The sequence below is a fragment of the Triturus cristatus genome, chromosome 4_1, assembly GCF_964204655.1.
Source record: "Triturus cristatus chromosome 4_1, aTriCri1.1, whole genome shotgun sequence".
NCBI lineage: Eukaryota > Metazoa > Chordata > Amphibia > Caudata > Salamandridae > Triturus > Triturus cristatus.
The window spans coordinates 1,119,175,773-1,119,198,996 of NC_140585.1; the positions used below are offsets into that span (position 1 = coordinate 1,119,175,773).

At 45.3% G+C, this 23,224-nt stretch overlaps 1 protein-coding gene across 2 annotated transcripts in view; it reads right to left on the reverse strand.

Moving 5' to 3' along the window:
- PUS7 (pseudouridine synthase 7) overlaps positions 1 to 23,224 on the reverse strand; it is a 291,175-nt gene that overhangs the window by 127,654 nt on the left and 140,297 nt on the right. The gene's annotated exons all lie outside the window — the stretch shown is intronic.

Consider the following 23,224-nt stretch of genomic DNA (forward strand, 5'->3'; position numbering starts at 1 on the left):
CTTGTTTCAATACTAGCATTCCAGAAATCTACAACAGTGGAATTTTGCAACACACACTGTTGTGTTATAAATACAAAAAATGTGTTACCATACTATTTGCTGGGATGAAAGTCCTCTGCATAACTTGGAAGAAGTGCTACCCTGCCATGTAGTTTTTTTTCTGATATCCCCTATGTTGTTGCTCAGTGAACTCAACAATCTCTGAAAAGTTGTGTTGTGCGGTTTGTAAACAGAGATAGGCAGTGAGGGGTCACCCAAAGTAAAACCCATCAGATTGAAGTTGGCTCCTGCCCCCTCATTCTTGGCAAAGAGATTGTGGTAGCATTATTAAAGTTAAGAGGCACAAGCCTTTTACCTGTGGGGGCTATAGGAGAAAAAGTGAGTGAGTAATGTATAGTGTTTGTGTTTTCACTGTACCCGAGTGAATGCAAGTGTCGATTTCGACACCATATGCAAGGGTGCTTTTTTAAAAGCTTTAATTATGTTCCATTACACAAAAAACATACAGTACATGTAGGGACTTCCATGCAACATTTCAATACACACTGTATCCGTCGCCTTGAACCATAACCCCAAGATCAAAACAAAAACATGACGCATACATTGTAAAATTGACAGCAGTACACAACCTAACAAAATACCCCTCTCACATCAAAATACCCCTGGGACTACTCCTAACGGTACTTGTATATCCATGGTCTACCATACTGCACCTTATAAACTAAAATAGCAAAGTCAAAGCGTCCCTGCTGATCACAATAAAGAAACTCCAGGGTGCAGATAACATTTGCCAACACTCCCATCCACACATGCAAGAAGAGCATAATGCCATCAGGCACATTGTCAGGTGGGGGCGTGGGAGGGGCTGCATGTTGGTCACAATATGGTCTGGACAATCCGTCAATAAGGGAAAGCTAATTTTGCTAAGTTGCTAAATACCAGTGCCTCTGGTGGACGGTACTGCCTGTAACTGCTGGGGCCTTGGGCCATATCACGGATCAGTTTGCTGGGACTCAGTGAGATGTAGGAATGGGTTCCAGATGTCCTCAGAGTGAGGCATTCTTGTACTTTGTAAATATGTCTCTCATATGTGCAGGTTTTAAGGGCCCAACCCTTAGCTGGATTGCATCCTTTCTAAAAAAAAATGCACTGGGGAAGTCCACATCGGCCAATTCACTGCCCCCAAATTAAAAACAACTTGCGGGGTCCCACAGGGTTCCTCGCTCTCACCACATCTCTTCAACCTCTACCTTCGTCCACTGATAATATCTTTGAAAGACAGGAAAGTGATCACCTTCAACTACGCAGATGACCTCCAACTTATGTTCTCAATCGACAACTCCCCCGAATCAATATCTGACTTTCAATCTACCATGACATTTGTCCAGCAAGGGATGAACCACAACGATTTAAAACTTAACCCTAGCAAAACAGAACTAATTGTGACGGGTGGAGGTCGCAATCAGTGGGGCCCACAATATTGGCCTAGCGACATGGGTTCCTCCCCAATCCCTCCACCTCAGTAAAAAGCTTAGGGGTCACCATAGGCAACGACCTGTCCCTAAAAACGCACATAGGCACGGTGGTCTCCGCCTGCTTCCTTCCAGCTACGTAAAATCAGAAAGATAAGAAGGCTACTGTCCCATGCAGCACTGGTACAGGTGGTGATAACCGTGGTCCTGTCTAGACTACGCAAGCGCCACATACCTGGGACTTCCACTCGGCCTCACTAAGCGACTACAGCTGGTACAGAACCAAGCGGCCTGACTAATACACAAACAGCCCTGATGGCAACATGCTTTGCCCTCCTCAGGAAGCTGCACTGGCTTCCCATCCCCCAGGGCTGCGCCTTCAAAGTCGGCTGCCTGGTGTTCAAATACCTAAACGGTCGCAGCCCCAAATTCATTGAGAATCTCATCTCTCGCTACACCCCCACTCGAAATCTCCGTTCAGCCCAACTCCACCTCCTGACGGTACACACCTTCAAACTGAAACGCCAAGGGGGTTGCAGGTTTGCAACCGTGGCCCCACGCTTGTGGAACTCCATCCCCCTGGAAATCAGACAGCACCAACCTACTTAACTTCAGAAAATCTCTCAAAACCTGGTTATTCACACAGGCTTACGAATCATCTGCTCCGGACTGGCAACCCCCTAGTTTTCTCAGCACCATGAAAACAATCAGGTGTATGAGCGCTTTACAAGTCATTGATAAGATAAGATATGTGGCGAACCTGACAATTTCGGTAATCCGTACATTGTCTTTGGGTGTAGCAGGTGGTTGATATGACCAAGGATACCAATTTTTGTCACTATAATAGCTATCACCATCTATCTGCGCCAAAGCAGGCATGTGTCATCTGTGTCAGATATATGGTACAAAAGAGCCAATTTGGCCGACTCTACCAAATGACAGTGGCTAGTATCATGTAATGAGCGTCAAACTTCCTTCCAGTGCGTGAATGATTGAGAACTGGATTAGAGAATGTATATGATGTCCCACTCCTGATTTGTACCGTACTAGCAAAGATTATCTGGCGCCACCCAGGCCTTTTTTACCATGTACAAAGCCCAATTATGTAGTATTTTGAAATGCATTAATTTTAATCTGGCTTCCCTCAAAGTGCAATTGTGATATTTCACAACTTTAGCCCAGTCGTCATCCATGCATTGCAGAGCTAGTGTCGTCTGCCAATATACCTTTGTCTTCCAATGTGTGGCGGATGAGTAATCTGTGTCAAGAGGCTGCTCAGTATCAGCCTCTTAAAGGTGAGCCAATTGCGAATGTTGGTGTGCAAGATAATAAAGATAAATAGCCGGGTGTCGCACCCCCCTCAACTCTAGTATCAGCGTGCAGCCGTGAGCTTTTAAGTCTTGGTTTTCTGACCGCCCAACTGAATGCTCTAATGCCCTAATTTAGTGCTCGAAGCATCCCTTATGCCTTATGTATTTGTTGTAATTGACATTTATCCAGAAGAAGTGCTACACAAATTTGAACTTGTGTTCAAGGAAAACTTGGGACACCTAAGAGTATTCTAACATGCGATCAAACTCAAAGACAATGCAATCCCTGTAAAGCAAAAATTATGCAATGTGCCACTATCTGTGAGGGAACAGATTAAAACAATATTGGGTAAATGGTTAAAAGAAGGTATAATTGAACCAGTGGCTGCTTCTTCATGGTTGTCTCCGGTAGTTATTGCAAAGAAGAAATCTGGTGAAATCAGGTTATGTTATGACTTGAGGCAGCTCATTTGTCAAATAATTGTGGAGACACAACCCTTAACTAACATACACTAATTGATGGCAACACTTGGCGATGTAAAAGTATCTTCCACGCTAAACCTCACCACAGCATATCACCAGGTGTTATTACATAAGGATTATTGGGATTTCTCATCATTAAGAACACAATCAGAACTTACAGGCTAAAAAATTATGAACACACTGTTTGATGGCATGAGTGGAGTAAAAGCTTTTCATGACAACATTTAAATTTTCTCTAAAGATGTTGAAAGTTGCCAACTTAAAGAAGGTACTCTATAGCCAACAGACCAGTGGATTAACACTTCATAAAGATAACTAATTTTTTCAAAAAAGAATTGACATATCTGGGCCATGTTATATGCGCTGAAGATGTGAAACCTAAACTCAGTCTTGTTTCAGCGATTATCAACTCGCCCAGGCTGAAAAACAAAGATGAGCTAAGATCCTTTTTGGGTTTATGTGAATTTTTTCCAAGTTCATTCAAAATTACTCAAAGTTTAACCTATGCCACAATTAGCGAAGAGAGATATCAATTTTGCATATGAAAGTAGTATTCAGCTATTAAAGAAAGAAATACAGAATGCCCCATCTCTCAAATCCTTTAATGAATTACTTTGGTCAATCGTGACTGTGGATGCAAGCAAAGTTGGGCTTCGTACAGTGCTAAGTCAGAATAAATAGTACGGTAATCCACTTATTACTTCCGCTTCATGCAAACTGAAGGAACCTGAACTAAAGTATTCTGTAATCGAAAGAGAACTTCTAGCTTGTGTACAGGCAGTAGCAAAGTTTAAGAGCTTCCTGTGGGGTAAACCATTTCTCATCAGTACTGACCATTAACCTTTACTGAGCAATGTAGTATTAGTAAGGTATCCCTTCACATTACAAAACTGGCATGCAAATTACATGAGTATGTACTTGATACAGAGAACTTACCAGGTAAATCGAATATTGTTGCCGAGTTTGATTCACGTATGCCATACACTAATTGTGAGAAAGTGCCATCTTTCTTGCATGGTATGCCCCCACGTTTTGCTGAATTGCTGAATGTACTTTGACTGAGTGTGCCCTGGGCTCCTGCCAATCAGGTGCCCAGGGCCTATGTTCCTTCCCTAAAAACTGTGCTGAAACCTAAACCCAAATTGGAAAACCCTGGCCACATGTCAGCCCCTGGTAAATGGTACACTAGGTACCCAGGGCCTTGTGACCAGGGAAGGCCCCTAAGGGCTGCAGCATTTATTGTGCCACCCTTAGAGGCCCTGTACCCTGACACAAACACACTGCCCTTGCAGGCTGAGTGTCTGGGTATAGAACAAAACAGAGAGTCGACATGGCACACATCCCTGTGTGCCATGCCCACAATACACACTGCCCTGGCATACATCAGCCACCCCTCTAGCTGGGTGCCCTATGCCAGTGGTGTGGGTACAGGAGCATGAGTCCTGTGGCCCCTTACAGTACCCAGGTCCATTCATGGGCACTGCTGCCATTTAAGAGTATATGGTGCTATGGTGCTGGGAGATCGTCAACACGAACTCCACAGCACCATGATGGCTCCACTGAAGACTGAGAAGTTTGGTATCAAACTTCTCAGCACATTAAACCCGCACTGATGCCAGTGCAGGATTTAATGTACAATGCACGACAGAGGGCATCTTAGAGATGCCCCCTGAACCGAACCTACAATCCACGTCTTGTCTGAGAGGCTGCCTAGGCTGCCACACAGCAGACATGTTGCTGGATCCCTGGGTAGAGAGCCATCTGCTCTCCTGGGCCTGCAACAATGCACATACTGGGCGAGGTGCTAGGTCTCCTCCCCAGGATGGGCAGGGGAAGCTTCAAAGGCATGCCGCCTTTGTGAGATTCTCCAGGCCCCTTGCTGTACTCGGCAACTGGCCTCTACCGGTTCTAAACCCCCACTCTGGCGGTAAGACTGTCCGGAAGCCCCAAGGAAGGACAGGGTGTGTGCCAGCCTCTGCCAACCCCACCCCTCAGGTGGGGGAGGCGAGGTGAAGCACATCTCCGGGCTCTTACCATCTTGAAGATGGGGAGCCCTGCCCAATCAGGACTAGGCAAAAGCCCCCCTCCCACAGGAGAGTGGCAGGATAGGGGGGTGTATCCACCACAGGGCAGGGACCCAGTGGCCCCTGCCCTTTACCTACCTGTAACGCCCCTAAATTTAGTATTTAGGGGCACCCTGAACCTTCCTTCCTTAGATCCTGATTCCGAAACAGCAAAGAAGATCAAGAAGCAAGCAGACCTGCCGTGCAGCTGCTAACAAGAGGAAGACACCAACTGTTTGGCCCCAGCCGTACCCGCCTGTCGACCCTCGAACCTGCTCCTGCTAAATCCCAGCATCTCCCGTGGCCAGCAACCTCACAAACCCCGGAGGACCTGGCTACCTTGTGACTCTAAGCATCTGGGACTCCCACGAGCAGTGGTACTGCTCAAAGCAAGTAACTGACCCCTGGCATCAGTCAGGAACCGCGAACCCTGCACACTCTGCACCCGCCAAGCCTGGCCTGTGCTGGAGTGGACAAAGACCACGAGGATGTCCCCCCGGCTACTGTGACCCCGAATCCAGCACCCAAAGACCCACCTCGACGCTACTGACGACGCCTGCAGCCTCAGAACCAGGGACCCCCCCCCAACCGCGATCAACAGAGGGTAAGATTTCCCGACACCAAAAGGCACGCCTGCACCTGGCGCCCTGCGGCCGCCTGTGCCCAACTCCTGGGTACCTACCTATCCAACTACCCAACTTACCTCTCGAAGTGGTGGTTGCACCTGAAGAATCTTCATCCCCGAGCTTGCAGCCTTTGTTCGTTCTGGAGCTTCTCCATTGCAATCCATTGAGCGCCAGACGGCTCAAAAGCACCCTGCACCCAACCGCCTGAGTGGCCCTGGCAGTGCAACTTCTACTCTAACCTACTTCCCCATTTGCCCTGAGCAAGTGACCAGGAGCCCAGCTCCCACGGCCGCGTGGCCTGCTAGCCAGCAGCCACCAACCACGGGCCCCCTGCCTCCCATAGGATAACATTGGGCCTACCTCACTCTGCACCCGGCTGCCCCTGTGCCGCTGAGGGTGTAACAACTGTACTTACCTGGCCCTGGGAGACCCCCGAGTCTATGCCCAGAACCTTAACTCTGCCAGTCGGGTACTTACCCAAAAGCCGATAACTCACTTTTCTTCTATAGGGTAACTGAGTGGTTTCACTTGAAAATTCTTCTAAGTGCGGAGTTTCTAAACTTTAAAATATTCACCTAAAATCAACCGAGTAACGAAAACACTCACCTGCTATTAGGAGAGATCCCAGTGCTGGATTTGGTGCCCAGCACTGACCCTGAAAAGTAATTACAACCATACTTACCGCTAACTCAATTTTCTTCCATAGGAAACCATTGACAGTTTTTCTGTGAAATATATTCTGCCGATTTTTGCAAACTACAAATATTCTTTAAAAATCGTACCAACTGTGAAAACGTAATAACTTACCTGTTTTAGATAGATGTCCCAGTACTGAGCCTAGGAGCTCAGCACTAGATTACAAAAGTAACAAGAACATACTTTACCTGCAACTTTAATTTCCTTCCATAGGAAACCATTGACTGTTTCTCTGTGAAATTTCTTCTAAGTATCGATTTAACAAACTTACAAATATTCGTTAAAAATCGCCTGTATAACCTAAACGCATTCTCTCAACTGCTTACAGGTGGTACACTAGTGCTGGATCCAGGATCTAACACAGCTAGAAAAAGTAACAATAACCCCCATAGGATAACATTGGTGATTTTATTAGAAAAAGTTTCTAAGTGTCAACTTTTATAATACCAAAATATTGCTTAAAAATCACAACAGTAACTAAAACGTATTTACTCACTGGTTTCGAGGAACTGTCCCAGGACTGAATCTAGGGTCCAGTCCTGGAGTTAGAAAAGTAATCCTAAAAGTAATCAATTGCATTTACTTAGAATTTCCCATTGAGCTCAATGTATAATTGTGTTTGAATTGTGTTGCCAATTGCAACAAACTAACTATTGCATTCAAAAGACTATTGCCTATTGAAAAGTATTTAACTAAAGCATCTCATTCTGAGAAAGTATATTTTGATATCTATTGGTGGTTCTAAAATAAAACAACCATATATTTTTATATACAAACCATTGGCCTAGAGTTCAGTTCTTGAGTGTGTGAGACCATTTGCTGACTGAGTGTGTACAACAAATGCTTTACACTGCCCTCTGATACTGCCTTACTGCTCGACCAAGCTACCACTTTAGAGAGTAAGGTTATATCTAACTTTAGCCTCTGCGAAACCTCTGGGGACTGTGGACTCTGTACGCACTGTACGTATTTGGGAACAGTATATACAGAGCCACTTTCCTACACTGATGTGGAAAGTGAAGCTGAGTTGAATGACAAGGATGATAATGTTGCGCTGCAATATTTGTCCGATGAAGCTAAATAAATGAGTCTAATGAGCACAATGAAATGGTTGTCTGCTATTCACAATGATGTAGAATATCATACTAGGTCTACTTTCATTGTAGAAGGGTGGCCAAAAGAGAAATAATTGGAGGATGCCACGAAACCTTATTGGAAAGTCAATAATGAATTAACTATCATAGACACCATCATTATGAGAAATTAGTTCATCCCTCAGATATTGGACCACAACTCCTCTAATAAAGTCCATAATGGACATGATGGAAAAACTGGAATGACAGCCACAAAACAAAGGTTGAAAATCGAATATTGGTGGCCCTCCATGGACTGAGCTGTTTGAGAGTTTCGTACAAAACTGTTGCTTATATACAAGTGGTCATGTCCCTTAATGTTTGTATTGATTACAGCAAGTGGACTGAACTGAAATTTATGTACAATCCTACCGCTAGTAATGTTTTAGACTTCCTGAGGGAAGTCTTCGCTAGGGAAGGTTTCCTACAACATATCATCAGTGACAATACATCACAATCCTTGTCATCTGAAATGGTGTAATTTTTTAAGGCTTCTGATATCAACCATTGTAAGTAATCCTCATATTATCCCCAAGGAAACAGACAAGTTAAACGTGCTAATCTAATTATTAAAGAGACCATTCAATTGGAATTGAAGACTAAAATACCTAAGAGACATGCATTAGGTATCCACATATGGACATATCATACACCTCCTCATAGTGTTCATAGTGTCATACTATTTGAATTATTAAGGGGGTGAATACCCATTACTAAGTTGAGTTCGCACCTTGTTTAAAAAAATAAAATGGTTAATTGTGACAATCCTCAAGAAAGGAATGAGAGGTTGCATGATGTTGTTGCATAAAAACAAACCAAAAAAACGGTATTAAGACCAAAGAAAAGCAGAAGCTAAAACCAGCATAACTGTAGCCGATGTGGTAAGAATCAGGTGCCCCAAAATAAATACAGGTGAGACACGGTTTGGGGAACATTTGCAATTGGTCAAAACATCCGGGTCGACCATTAGATTGGAATATGGGGGATGGTGGAATATATCACGTGCTGTTCGTGGGATTCCTCCTGTGGCAGAAAATCCACAACACTCTACAGTTAAGAGACAATGCCTGTACAAGTCAAGACGACTCTGCCAGTGAGTCTGATCTACATTCATGCCCTCAAATGCCTGTCAACAAACTTGTCCATCATCAAACTAGATGAATGACGAGTACAATAAGAATCAACTAGACAATACTCTGAATAGATTTGAATGTAAACCATCAAGCAATATAGGAATGCCTTCTAAATTTAAAGATTTTGTAATGGTGTAAGTTTTCTGAAGAGGGGAGGAAAAGTAGTGTCTACTAAACGTTTTCTTAATTTATTCAAATGTTATGTATTAATAGGCTTTTATGCTTCTCTTGTTACCTATATTGTGGCCCTTTTCCCCTTTCCATCACCCTATTGTCATGAGCGTGGGTCCACACGCTGGTCGTGGAATGTTCATGGGGTTAGGACGGTTGGGGCAGCGGGTGGCGGTTATTCTGAGGGAAGTTTAGCAAGCAACCTGAATAAAGTCTTTGAACTACTACCTGTAATCCTGTCGATTCTACAGAAAAGCGACCCCAGAGATGAGGTATCATCAAAAATTGTGCAGGGAGTCAGAGCTCCTCAGGGAGTGCCGGCCATCTTACTCGTGGCTCAGCTCTGCCCCAGCAAGAGCGATTCCTCTATGCTGTCGTCCTTTGTCCAAGGTGAATAAGACCGCACACATGTCCCTGCGTACAGGAAATCAATCTTACCTGTTAGGTGTGAGGAGGGAATAGTACTTTCTATCCCCTGCCTTTATTCAGAGCAGGCTTCTCTTGCTAAACTGAAGGAATAAGTTAATTACCTTTGGGAACGCCTTATCCGGTAGAAACAGGATCTAGCCGCAGATTCCTTACCTTTGAAATATCCCCAGGTGCCAGTTTCTACAGCAGTACCTCTGTGAGTCAGTAGAGTACGTTGAGCGACGTTGTCCACAGGACATGCTGGCGTCAGTTTTGTCCGTGACTGTGTTCCGCGCTAAATACATGGAGCCACTAATAGAAACTGCTATGGAAACAGTGTGCCCAAAAACATCTTCTTTCTGTAAAACAAATTTTTTTTAAAAACCCAACGAAGGGCACAAGAGTGCTCAGAAAAGGGTCTGGTGGACAGAAGGAGAAACTAGTTTGCAGAGCGGGGAGGTTGGGTGGGTCGGTAAGGAATCTGCAGCTAGATCCTGTCTCTACCAGATACGGCATTACTGAAGATAAGTAACGTATTCATCTGATGGAGACATCTAGCCACAGATTCCTTACCTTTGAATTAGACACCCAGGCAATACCATCACCAGAGGAGGGTCTGCAAACTGATCCCACTAAAGATCCCGGACTAGGACTAGCTGGTCTATTATAAGAGAGAGAGAAAATGATCAGCTGTCAGGAAGGTAGGTGAGGAAGAGGACGTCCCACCATAAATATTGTGGAAAACATGTACGGAACTGAAGTCCGTAATCATGGAAAAACATGGGTAAGCACCCATTGCCGAAGGAAAAGACGGTGTTGAAAAGAACACTTCAATAACCATAATACGACATAGCTCCTTCAATAGTAGCCGGCTCATTATTAGACAGACCTAAAGGCCAAGGACAGTAGCCAATACTACTGAGCCAAAGCTCCTTGCCATTGAAACAAGCGATGTAGACAGCACCAATCAATGCTTTAGAAAATCAGTGGGAAAAATAGCAACAACATGGCATAGACCACTTGTGGTGAAATGAAACACTTCAAAAGAGAAGTGAGCCCTCTGCGACTATTCAACTTAGAACCCATAAAGGAGGAAGGGTTATCCATTGCAAAGCAACAAACAAGTAAAGGTCCCTCTAGGACACGAGGAAAAACGCTGTGTCGGACTCATGGAGAAGGTTTCGTGGCCTTATGCTGACCAGGTGTCATATGTTTGGAGACAGTAGTCATGCTGGCTTTGGGTCATAGCTGATTGTGGAAGTGAGCCAGGGTTACTGGACTCGAAGTAGGGTTGTGATTAGAATTTAAATTGTGTGTTAATAACCATCAAAACTGTGCTTTTAGGGACAAATTGCGGTCTGAGGTAAGATGGCGGCCATGATATCGGTCGTGCGGGCTTGAGCTCCCGGTGTCTCCCCCTCCCTGCCCCCCATGTCTCACTCACCGCGATCTTGATGCGGCTGTAAGCGGTTGCCAAAAACGCTGTGCTGGTACGGAAGGCGAGGTGCTGCTGGAGCCGGCATGTTGTGGACTGTTCTCGGCATCCCTCACCTGGCTCTGGCTATTGGTGCTGACGCGGCGGCAGCCTTCCGCGTGTGCGTGCGCAGCCTGGGTTGCGGATCGGATGCTGGCGGCTGGGAGACGGCTCAGTGCGGGGGCGAATGACGGAGAGGGCATTCCCCCAAAAACTGGGCACGGAAGAGCGCGTAATCAGCCGGAGATGCCTGAAGGTGCCGAAGGCAAGAAATTGACATCAATGATGGGGAAAAAGGATGCTCTGCGGCTAGAAGGCGGTAAGAAAGCTGTCCCCGCATTATTTTTAGCTATGAAAGCTAAAAAGAATAATACCGTCCCATCAGTTATCCCCAAGCAGAGCTCGAACCTGAGCACGATCAAGAGGCACAAGGGGGGGATGTTCAGCCTGAGTCTGTGGCTAATAAGGATGGGGTTCCAAGCAACGGTCATCAAAACCGGGTAGAAAATAACGAGAGTGGGACACAGGATGACAAGCGCATCAGAAATAATACAGAAATTACCACAAAGGGCGATATCCCACAAACTCCTGTGTGGATAGTCCAGAAGGAACTAAATAGAATAAAATCAAAAACTGGCCATGGCAAGGCTGATTTGGCAAAAAATAATGAAGAAGGGGAGCAACAGGAATTAATGAAGGAATGCGATTCTGGGGATTTGCCTTTTTATTCAATGTGAGACCCCTCTGATACATCTGGGGATGACTCTGAATCAGAAAAGCAGAAGGGGCTCGATAGCCCCAAAATTGTGCGCAAACAGGGGGCAATGGGTTTGTGCGCTGGTTACCTCTCTGCTGGGAGTGCAGACTCTTTTCAATGGGATTATTCTTTCATGGCAGAAACCGAGACAGCCAGTGGGGGGCAGCCCAATTTTGAAACCATAGAGAAACCTGAAGATATATCCCTGGCAGTCATTTATAAGAGCATCATGGCCCATAGAGAAGAGACGCGCACAGAGAGCCAGCGCACACAAGGGGCCTGTCACAAGCTCCTGAACACAGTTCGGAGAATTGCGAAATCTTGCTCTGAGTTTGCCGAAAGGTTCAACGAGGCAGAGACCCGCATATCGAACTTGGAAGATGAACTTGCGGCCCAAAAAACAACTACAGAGACCCTGCGCTCTGCAAAGGATGACACCCTCTGGAAAATTACTGACCTAGAAAATCGCCTACAGCGTAACAACCTCCGTGTATTAGATATTCCCGAGGGGTCAGAGGGGCAATACCCTCGGAAATTTATTGTGGAACTTTTCTCAGAGGCATTTCCTGGGTTATCTCAATGGGATTGGAGCCGCGAAATCCAAAGGGCACATAGATCTCCATTTGTGCAACGCAGTAGGCTGGGCCAGTACTCCTCTAGACCAAGGGCTATTTTAATATCGGTCAATAATTATCTTGCTAGAGAAGCGGTGCATGACCTCGCGCGCCCGGATAGGAAAAATACTGGGAAGTGGATTGACTTTTTTGTGCGTCCCGATTATTGCCCCCTAACTGTTGAAAGGAGATGGCAATTACGCCAACTTATTACTCCTTTTCGGGACAAGGTTGCACAAGCCTTCTTTTTGAATCCGGATAAACTTAAGATAATACACAATGAACATGTTCGGTTCTTTAAAACAGAGATAGCCGCTAAGGAGTATTTACGATCCCTCTAAAAGTAGATACAGAGGGAATAGTGAAGAAGTGAAAGTAGTGAAGGAGGAAAAAAAAAAAAGGAGAAGAAAAAGAGGGGGAAAAAAAAATAAGAAGGGGATAGCATGAAACAATCTAATGGCTATGGTTTATTTTTTTCCTCCCCCTTGTTGAGATAGTGCCCCATTGAGGGTATATATGGCATATATGGTGGTGGGTGGTGAATATTTTAAAAAGGCAGTGATTAACACTTTGGTGGGGGCAGGGGATAAAATGCTCGATCCATCTCGGAGACCGGGTGTCTCCAAGCCTCATATCTGGGGAAGGGTGGGGGGAGGATACAGTTCCAGCTGGAACTGTATATGGGTGGGGGAAGGTTGATAAACGGGGTTGGAATGGGGAGGGGGGTGGCAGGGGGAGGGTGGAAAGCAGTAAAAATAATCCATGAAGGTTGGCAAATGAAAATTAGGAAATTTGATGGTTGTAGGCATGCAGCATATGTACACAAAGATGGAGGATAGTGGTATAGTCGGTGGCATTCGGATATGTTCTCTGAATGTAAGCGGTCTGAATGATCGTAATAAAAGGCAACGGGTTGCTAATGAATTGCAGGCATTACAGACCGACCTGATTTGTATACAGGAAACCCATATACCATGGGCCAAAAAGAAAATGCTGGCGGAATTAGGTTTTACAACTTTAATATGTACTGAACAATCAACTACTACACGGGGGTAGCAATCCTTACGAAGAGCTATATACAAGGGACAGGAAGAAAACTGGCAGACAAATATGGACGATGGGCTATAGCTGCATGTTACATCGGAAGCCAGATCCATACAACAGTGGCGGCTGGTGACATTTGAAAGTGGTGGGGCGTAAACTTTCTGTCAGAGTGCACCATGGCAAGCGAGTGAGCCTGAACCTCTTAAGAGTGTTCGGGAGGATTCTCCCCCGAGAACATTTTGAAAAAAGAGTGGGTAAATAGTGCATTTTCAAGCAAAGTTGAGAAGCACAGAGACTAGAGCTGCAAACACACATAGAGCCCGCTTTAGCACTGTGACTAGGACTGGTGCCACACACAGAGACAGCTGCAGCACAGAGACTAGAGCAGTAGATAAGTGGGAGAACTAGAAACAAATAGAAGTGCCATACATACACTAAACAGAACACGCTTTCAAATAACAGACACCCCAAACATAGGATGCTCCATGCCCAGATGAACGCAATGGGCAATTGAAAATCATAAAATAAAGGACACACGGAGTATACACATGGAAACAGAAATACCCGAAATACCGCACACACACTCAGCAGCAAGCAGAACGTGGACATCAAATACAAACAAAAGGCAGGCCCAAATACGGAAATTGTCACAGACACTCCGAAACGCTAAAGGTCACCTACATATTAAATGCCATAAAGAACAACTGGCACAAACATACACACACGTACCGTCTGTAATATAAAGATAAGCAGCTACCAAACACAATAAATGGTATACGTACAAACGAAACGGAACACATCCACCAAAATGACAACAACACCCACGCACCAAAAACTCAAACTTACATAATACCAAAGAGGAGACAGAAACTAGTTAACAGATGTACAAGTAAATTAAATAAACTCCAAATAGCACAAAACAAGTGAAGTACATACAAACCAAAAGGCACACAAGATTAATCTAAACCCACATGTGCAAAATCTGCACGAGACACTGTCAGAAGATTTGGGCTGAGTGAGGAGGCTGTGGGCATTCAGTCGCTCTGACACTGTGACAGACTATACCCAACACAGACCCGCAAGCATGAACAACGAGAATTATACAACGCTATTAGCTTTAAAAAGAAAGTCACAACGCTAAAACCTAACACAGCAACTGGCAACACACAAGCTTAGTGCCATTTTGAATGAAAATATGTTTAGAAACAAAGTGTTGCAGCATTTAAGTGATTTCTTTCCTGTAGCCCGTTTACTAAGTTTAAAGTAACTATTCAGAAAGAAGTCTGAGCTGAGCTAGGCGAAAAATGTTAAACTCTTTATACCCATGACTTCGCCTTTTTGCAAACCAAAATACAGTGTTTAAGTTTACTCGATCTACAGAGCTGGATTCAAAGCACAGACTAAGCATATAGCATGAATAATGCATCCAGCACAGCGTAGGAGTGTAAACGTACAAGTTTAAAAAACACAAACAAACTCTGGCCTGAAGATGAAAATGGTGAGTGCCAGGCAGGCAGTCACAAAGCAAACCTTCTGATTTACAGGACATGTTTATACCACACATCACCTGACTCGGAGGGTGGGACTGGGTGAGTCTGGGAGTAACAAAACACGAGTACCATTTCCAGGGCATAGGTGCTGTTTTGTAAAAGCACGGCACTGCTCAAACGGCACAGCTTCTCTCCAGCCCCACGCATACCACTTTCATCAGGAAAGTAAACACACCTGTCTATGTACATGTTTGCCCCTCCGCCTCCGGTAGAGTTTTCCGCTGCCCGGGTCCCGTCCCGGACATAGTCCATGGGGGGCACGGGTGGGCTCCTCACTGCAGACCCACAGGGGGCCCCTAGCCCCAGGCAGACCCCGTGTACAGACTCAGCATGGCAGGCCCTGTCAGCACCTCGCACTGCTGATTAGCAAGAGAGCTGTACTATCGGAGGAGGGTGAGGGGGGGTTGGGGGCCAGGAACGTTTAAAAATAAATTATAAGAAAAGAAACTTACCGGTCTGCTTGACTGCTCCTCCTGGGCCGGGGTCCCGCGCGCGCTCCTCAAAGAACAGGAACAGCCGCGACATCACTGCCAACGAGGAGGTCGCCGGAGGTGGGGGGGGGGTTCCCGTTGGCGCCTCTTCTAATGATTGAACAGCACTGGTTGGCAACCCCTCTAAGCCAATACTGACGCAGCGCTGCTCCAGCAGCGCCAGCATTGGCTTAGAGCAGGGTGACTCACCGCCCGCCTGCCCATTAGGAGACCGAGGTTTGAGCCTTTGCTCAACCCTCGCTCTCCTAAGGGGCATGCGCCAGCCACAGCAGACAGTAGTGCGCATGACTGGGCACGGAGCGAAAATTCGCCTCCTTCACCCAGCATGCGCACTGCTGCCTGCTGTGCACTCTGCGCCACCCCTGGTCTGCTGCATGTCAGTCACTCAGCAGCATGACGTCGGACCGCCCTCCCACTTCAGAATCTGAAGGGGGTGGGCAGTCCGAGTTCATGCTGACTGTGACTGACATTGATTGCGACGCCGAGGGAGCTGCCGGTGCGTGCGGCTTGTGGGGCAACGCCCCAGCGCCCTTAATGGACGCACCGCCACTGCCATACAATATGTTCTATATATGGTTCGAAATTTGATGAGGCACTCATTATTGAAGACCTAAATTTTGAGTAGGCATCATGGGCCACCCCATTAATTATATGTGGGGATCTAAATATACATCTTGAACCTGGCATACTACAAGGCGGAAATAAATTATATAAAGGGCGGAAACCAAGGGTATTTAAGGCCCTACAATCAGTGGCGGCTGGTGACATTTGTAAGTGGTAGGGCGTAAAATTTGTGTGGGAGTGCACAGCGGTGAGCGAGCGAAGTGAGCGAGCCTGAACGACTCAAGATGGGTTCCGGGGGATTTCCCCCGAGATTTGTTTTTAAAAAGAGTGGGCAAACTGGGACATCTTAAGGGTTTTGGGGGCCCTGTGCCAAACATATTTAGGGGGCCCCTGTTAGGAACAGCTTTTAATACATGGTCCAGTTTCAGTTGTTTCATGCCTTCTTTGACCAGGTCACTGACAGTGCACAGCCATTCCTCCAAAATTCTAAATGTGTTTACATCTATAATATTCATGGATAGTGATGACGTGTTTTCAATATTGCAATGGATGTCAGTGTCATTACTGGGACCGGAGTCATCCCCATCACTGCCAGCAGCATCGCTGTCACTACTCTTGCTGCCAAAAGCGTCACTGGCCGTACCATTGCCCTTACGATCTGTCTCAGCAGTGCTACTGCAACCAGCATGAAAGCATCGCTACTACTATTATCGCTGCCAACAGCGTCACTGTCAGTACCACTGCCCTTACAATCTCTCTCAGCAGTACTGCAACTAGCATGCAAGCATCGCTGCTACTACTATCGGTACCAACTCTCAAAGTAGTATTATCAGTACCACTGCTACTGCCTCCAGCATGCAAGCTTCACTGGCAGTACCGCTGCGCTTGCCATCTCTCTCAGCAGTGCGACTGTCACTAGCACCAACATGCACACACCTGTGCTATGACTATCGCTGCGAAAAACATCAGTGCCTTTACCACAGCCCTTCTGCTCTGTCTCAGAAGTACCACTGCCAGCAATGCATGCTTCCCTTCTCCTACTGTGGCTGCCAACACCGTCACTGCCAGTAACACCCCAGTGGTCATCTCTCTCAGCAGCATTACCGGTACCACTATTATCAGCTCCAGCATGCTAGCTTACAGGCCAGGCAGTACCACTGCCTATGTCATCTCTTGCAGGAGTATTTGGTCAGGCTCATTCAGTGCAGGTGGCTGACAGGTGGATAAGGCATAGCTAACAGAAGAGGGCAGTCCTCCAGGATGCCGAATTGAATGAAAATGAAGGAAGCATGGCTGTGCTAAGATTACTGGATTGTTCCTGAATGAGGTACAAACTCAGCTGCCCGGTATGCCTGACTGGATGTACTGGTGGATACTCTGGTCACCTGGTACATACAAAAGTCTTTGGCAGTAAATGTTCACCAGTGGAGAAGATATAAAGCTATCACTCTGAATGGAGAGCCCAAGTCATAACTGAGGCTCCCTGTTTTCCGTTTTTACGGATTTTTACAGATAAATACAGACAGAAAGCAATGTGTTTTCTGTCTGTATTTATTTTTTAAAGTGGATAAATACAGAAAATTGTGCTTCTTTTAAGTGATTCTCTGTGCATTCTTTCATGAACTATAGGCCAACAGCTGAGCAGCTGGACAGCAAGGGAAATTAAAAAACAGGATGACATTTCTTTGAATAACAGCATATGCCAACATACATTTATGGTATAATGCTAGTATATACCAGTGGATGAACTTTTATGTAATATTTGGCAGCTTAAATAGCTAAAACCCGACAGACATCATAGTATGAGTGAGTGTCTATCAGTTAAATAGATATGGAAATGTATAGTTTCACAACTTCATTTATACGTGAAGTACAAAATAAATATGGATAAATACAGATAAAAAGGCCAAAAAATATATATGGATAAACACAGACGGAAATGGCCAAAAAATAAATACCATAAAACCGGGAGCCTTAGTCAAAACTTATGAAAATAAGTGAAAGCAGCCTTTAAACTGTGGGTTTTATCTTCATACATGTAAACATGGTCTCAATGAGTGGGACGCGGGTCGGTGGTACCACCCCTAAGAGCAAGTATTACACAATCTGGTTAAGAGTGAAATCCGGGGTCTTTTATAGCTGGTGATTCCATAGTCTGCAACTGAGCTACCACGCCACATCTCCTCTCCTTTGTCCATTACTCACCCTGCTTGGTTCCTTCTTCGAACCAACCCTCATCTCTGTAGCTGCTGGCAGTTTTAGAAACACAGGCAGCTTAGTCTGGGGGAACGTTAGAGGGGTGGAAGGTCAGAAGGGTGAAGTTAAAAGAGAAAATCAGCGCTATAGTCGAGGTCTCCTTAATTCAGAGTTTGCCACTGAGTCACTAAACCATATCCCCTGCTACTCTTACTCTCAGTCTCGGCACCCCCCTATCCCTGATTCTCTTTTTCTTCGTTTTTTCCACCTCCTACTTTCTATCTCCCACACACATTCACTGTCTCTTTTGCCTTTCAGCTCCCCTCTCTTTTGTCTTATTCTATCCCACCGACACCCCTTTCACAATCTACTCAGCTCAGCTGTACAACCACCTCTACTTTCTATACTTCACCCTGCATGGAAATCATTGCAGTGTGGGGCCATCCGCTGCTCTCAAAGTGACATGAATAGCTGCATGTAGCGCAAACAATTCTGCATAAGAGGATCTTCTGACAATCTGAATACTTGTCACTGCTTGTTTTCTTCCTCGCTCCATACTACAAGCATACTTAAAAGGTGAGCTCGGCTACAATGCAGCAAGAAATAAATAAGCCTAATAACACATCTTCAACAGTCAGTCAACCAGTCACTCTTTGTAGCGGATTTTAATTCAAACTGACAAATTTTCTACTTCCCTGATACTTATTGCTGTATTGAAGCTGAGTAGGCAGCTCTTACAGCTGAAATATAAGCAGCCTGTGGTCACACGTTCAAACACTGACAGGAAGGACCAATCCGCCTTTCCTCCTGCCGAGGTCGATGCAATGAGTACTGCAGAGTTAAAAGTAGTTAGCACTGTGACAGCCTGGTCAGTACTGATAAGCGTGGCCGGTCTATCTAAAATGGCTGCAGAGGTCCCGGACCCTCACTGTGCCTCGTGTGGTGACAGAAATGCAACAGAGGCCCAAGATTGAATCGGACTCCCGGGCCTCAAAAGACACCAGTTTGGTTGACGGATGACAGCAGTGAGAGAGCTCACGCTACAACGAGCCTGTGCTCACCCTAAAGTGTTGGAACGAGTCGTTCCGACATTTGAGGGTGGGCAGTTAGCCACAAAGGTCACATGGTAGAAACGAAAGGCCACGCATATAACATACATACACACACACACACACACACACACACACTCGTCTTATCGAAATTACCTTCCCCTCCGCTCCGAAAACATAAAGAGCAGTTGGAGAATAAAAGCCTTTGTGAGTGCTCAGTCATTATTACTCTCGAAGGCTTTTATTTAAAATCGTCTTTCTGATTTTTATTATAAGTATTATAACTAACTCAGCGATGGAACGTTCTCGCGCCCGGGCTCCTCGTGTCTGCAAGCCGGAACTGGAAAATGCTGGATTTGGACTCCTCCCCAGACTCCAGCCAATCATTTGAAAAAATAAGCAACTGGAAGAGACAGAAGTGACTGACACTCCCCCACGTCTACATTTCTTAACCGGACTGCCCTGCCCCCGGCCATTGAAATAAATGGAGGGCTTCTGACTCCTCCCTGGGCCGTGTGAATAACGCCCAAAATCAAACCCTATTTTGGCAGCGAAAAATTTAGCTCGCCCATCTGTGTGTCGTCACTGGCATGCTTTCCGGCTGAAGGTCGAAGCAATCTTCGCCCAGCCAGAAAAGCATGCGCAGCAGAGCCAAGGGCCATCCTCCCTCGTCCCCTCAAAGAAAATACCCGGATTTACACATGTTTATTCACCGAGCAGCCAGCACAATTTATTGTTAGCTGCTCGGTGTTCCATCTTCAATTTTTTTAAGCCCCCAGGGTGGCAGGGCGACGCCCATCTCGCCCCTGAGCACCAGCCGCCCCTGCCTACTATCACTACTGGCGGATCATGGACTGGTGGATGCCTGGGCTATGTTGAGAACCACCGACCCAGGGTACTCTTTTTATTCACATCCACATAAGAAACTTGTATGGCTTGATTATTTTTTTGTAACGAGCCAGTTGCTCTCAGGAGCCAAAATACAGGTGTATCCACGGGTGTCTTCAGATCATGGACCCTTAGTGTTGCATCTGAGAGTGTCTAGGATGGGGGCTAAGCCGCGATCTTACTCATTCGATAAGAAACTATTATTGGATAGCAACTATGTGACCCACATGCAGATATGGATTGAGCAATTTTTTTCCATTAACCGCAACACAGCTGAGGTTGGGAGTGTATGGGATGCTTTTAAAGCAGGGTTTAGGGGAGAGACCCTTAGCTTTGGCTTATACAAGCAAAAGCAAATACGAGCGGAACTGCAGGGATTATATGCGTCACTAATGGTAGCTGAGGAAAAACTTATGCAGGGCATACATATGGGGCAGGATATCTCAGACTTCCAAACGGCAGTAGTTCAGGGCAAAGCAAAAATTAATCTATATTGGAGTAAAGAGATAGCGAGGAAACACTCCATAAACATGAAATTATATTATGAATATGGGGAAGCATCTGGGCGCTGCCTAGCACAAAGGCTTAGAGCTAAAGAAGCAGCCCAGAGGATTTGCTCCATGATGGCTCTACAGGGCCACATAGTAGAAACTGATACAGGGATCCTAAGGGTGTTTCAGGACTTTTACGAGGCACTATACACTAGTGAGGGCTAGGATTCCCACGTAGGGGAATCCCTGTTACATTATTGTCGTGGCCAACTGGACGAGCAAGAGGCAGAACTACTAGAAGCCCCCCTCACAATGGAGGTATTGGAAAGAGCCGTTAATGGCTTAGCTATGGGCAAAGCAGCTGGGCCCGACAAACTTCCATTAGAAGTCTATACATTTTTTTTTTTTTTTTAAAGACCGATATGCTAGGCACTGTGCAACAGGCCCAAGTTGGAGCTGCCCCCTTATCATGGGATGAAGCCAAAAAGATAAACCGGATGATCAACATGGTTCATACTAACCGATTTCGCTTTTAAATGTAGATGGCAAAATCTACACTAAGATCCTAGCGACCCGGTTGGCTGGAGTAAAAACACCTTTAGTATCAGTGAGACAACATGGCTTTATCCCTGGGAGGGGGACAACCAATCATATTAATAGAGTTGTAACCATGCTAGACATAGCTAATGTAGCGGGGAGTACATTTAGCCTGATACTATTAGATGCTGAAAAGGCATTCAACCGGGTCGCATGGGAACTTTATGGGCCGTGTTGCCCAGTGTTGGTTTTAAACAGAACTTCATTACCTCCATACAAGCATTAGATCGCTCTCCATCAGCCAAGGTTTGCATTATGGGTCTCAAATCAAACCCACTATATATCTCGCGGGGAACTAGGTAGGGATGCCCTTGTTCTCTGCTGTTGTTTTCACTCTATATAGACCCGTTTTTAAAAATGTTAGAACAAAGTGCAGAGATAGAGTCGATAATCTGGAAACAGGAGCATTATCGTGTGTTTGCTTATGCCGACGATGTCGCAGTAGTAACGCCGAATCCCAGTACGGCAATGCCAGAAATTGAACGATTGGCTCGAGAGTTTGGGGCTGCCTCAGGATAAAAACTTAACTTGGCAAAAACACAGATCTTATGCTCTAACATTGTATTCCCAGATCCACGAGTTGTGAGTGAGTTGACATATTTAGGTGTCAAGTTAAGGGCGTGTTTTAAATTATTGGTTGAGGTTAACTGGGACCGCATACTAAACAGTGTACGGAGGCAACTGGATCGATGTGAGTGTTTACATCTTTCACTTGTGGGACGCTGTAATGTCTTGAAAATGTTGATATTACCTAAGATCCTATATTTTTTTAGATCAGTACCGCTTGAAATCCCCCGCAATCAACTTGCAACATTACAGTCAGTATGTGCTAGATTCCTATGGGCCCAAGGTTAATCTCGTAGAGCTATGCGTTATATGACTCTCCCTCGTGAGAAAGGAGGTTGGGCCATACCAGATTTTACCTTTTATCATTATGTCTATATCCTGTAACATATGAATATTTTATTACTTGGTGACAATCCAATTAGTGCTGCGGAAGCTCCATCAATCTATCAAATGCTACTTGGGAGTGAGGCCAAAAATCGATTGTTTATCAACGTAGATCCAAGCTATTACAAGAAAACCAGGTTCAAGGTTGTGAACACAGCTTACAAAGTGTGGAAAGCAGTACGAAGGCAGTATGGGTTAGAAAGGTTATCTCAGTATACCCCCATTACAGCTACCACACTTCTTCCATCAGATAGGACTGTAGACAGATAGCGAGCTAAAGGGATCTATTATCTAGGGGACTTATATAGTAACAGCTGCTTAATGTCTTTTGAAATGCTATCAGACAAATTTCATCTTAGCAGGTCTGAATTTTTTTAATACTTACAGATTCGGGATTTTTTAGGGAAACATCAAGTGAAATTAGGAGTAAACCCTGTAGTAGAAGCTGTAAGGAGGAAGGCACGTATTGGGATATTGTATAATATACTGCTGGACACTAAGGATAGCGATATAGTGTCTCACAATACCAAATGGGATGACAGGCTGGGATGTACCGGTATGCGGATAGAAAAATCTATTGAATTAGCAGGGAAATTGTTTATATCTGCAAACCTCTATGCACAACACTACAAGACTTTGTTTAATCTTTATTACACCCCAGCCAAGCTCTCTAAATGGGGCGGGACAAATGATGGGAAATGTTTCCGATGTGGATCAGACGATGCTGATATTGTACATATTTTTTATACATGTTGACACTTAACGACCCTGTTTGTACACATAGAGACATTTTTAACGGAAATTGTGGGGGGCCCAGTAAGCTTGTCATCCGCCCAGGTATTGTTGGGGGTATCCGAGAGAGAGGATCCAAATCAACTGGCCTATAGGTATAGGTATTTGATTTTTCTTGCAACAGCTGTGGTTCGGCTATGCACTGCTTCAATGTGGCACTAGAAAGATGTGCCCTCTTTTGAACTTTGGAGGGCTCGATTCTTGTCTATATTTAACATAGAATATAGTCTATATGAAATTAAAGGCATCCGGAAAAAGAAATTGGGCATGG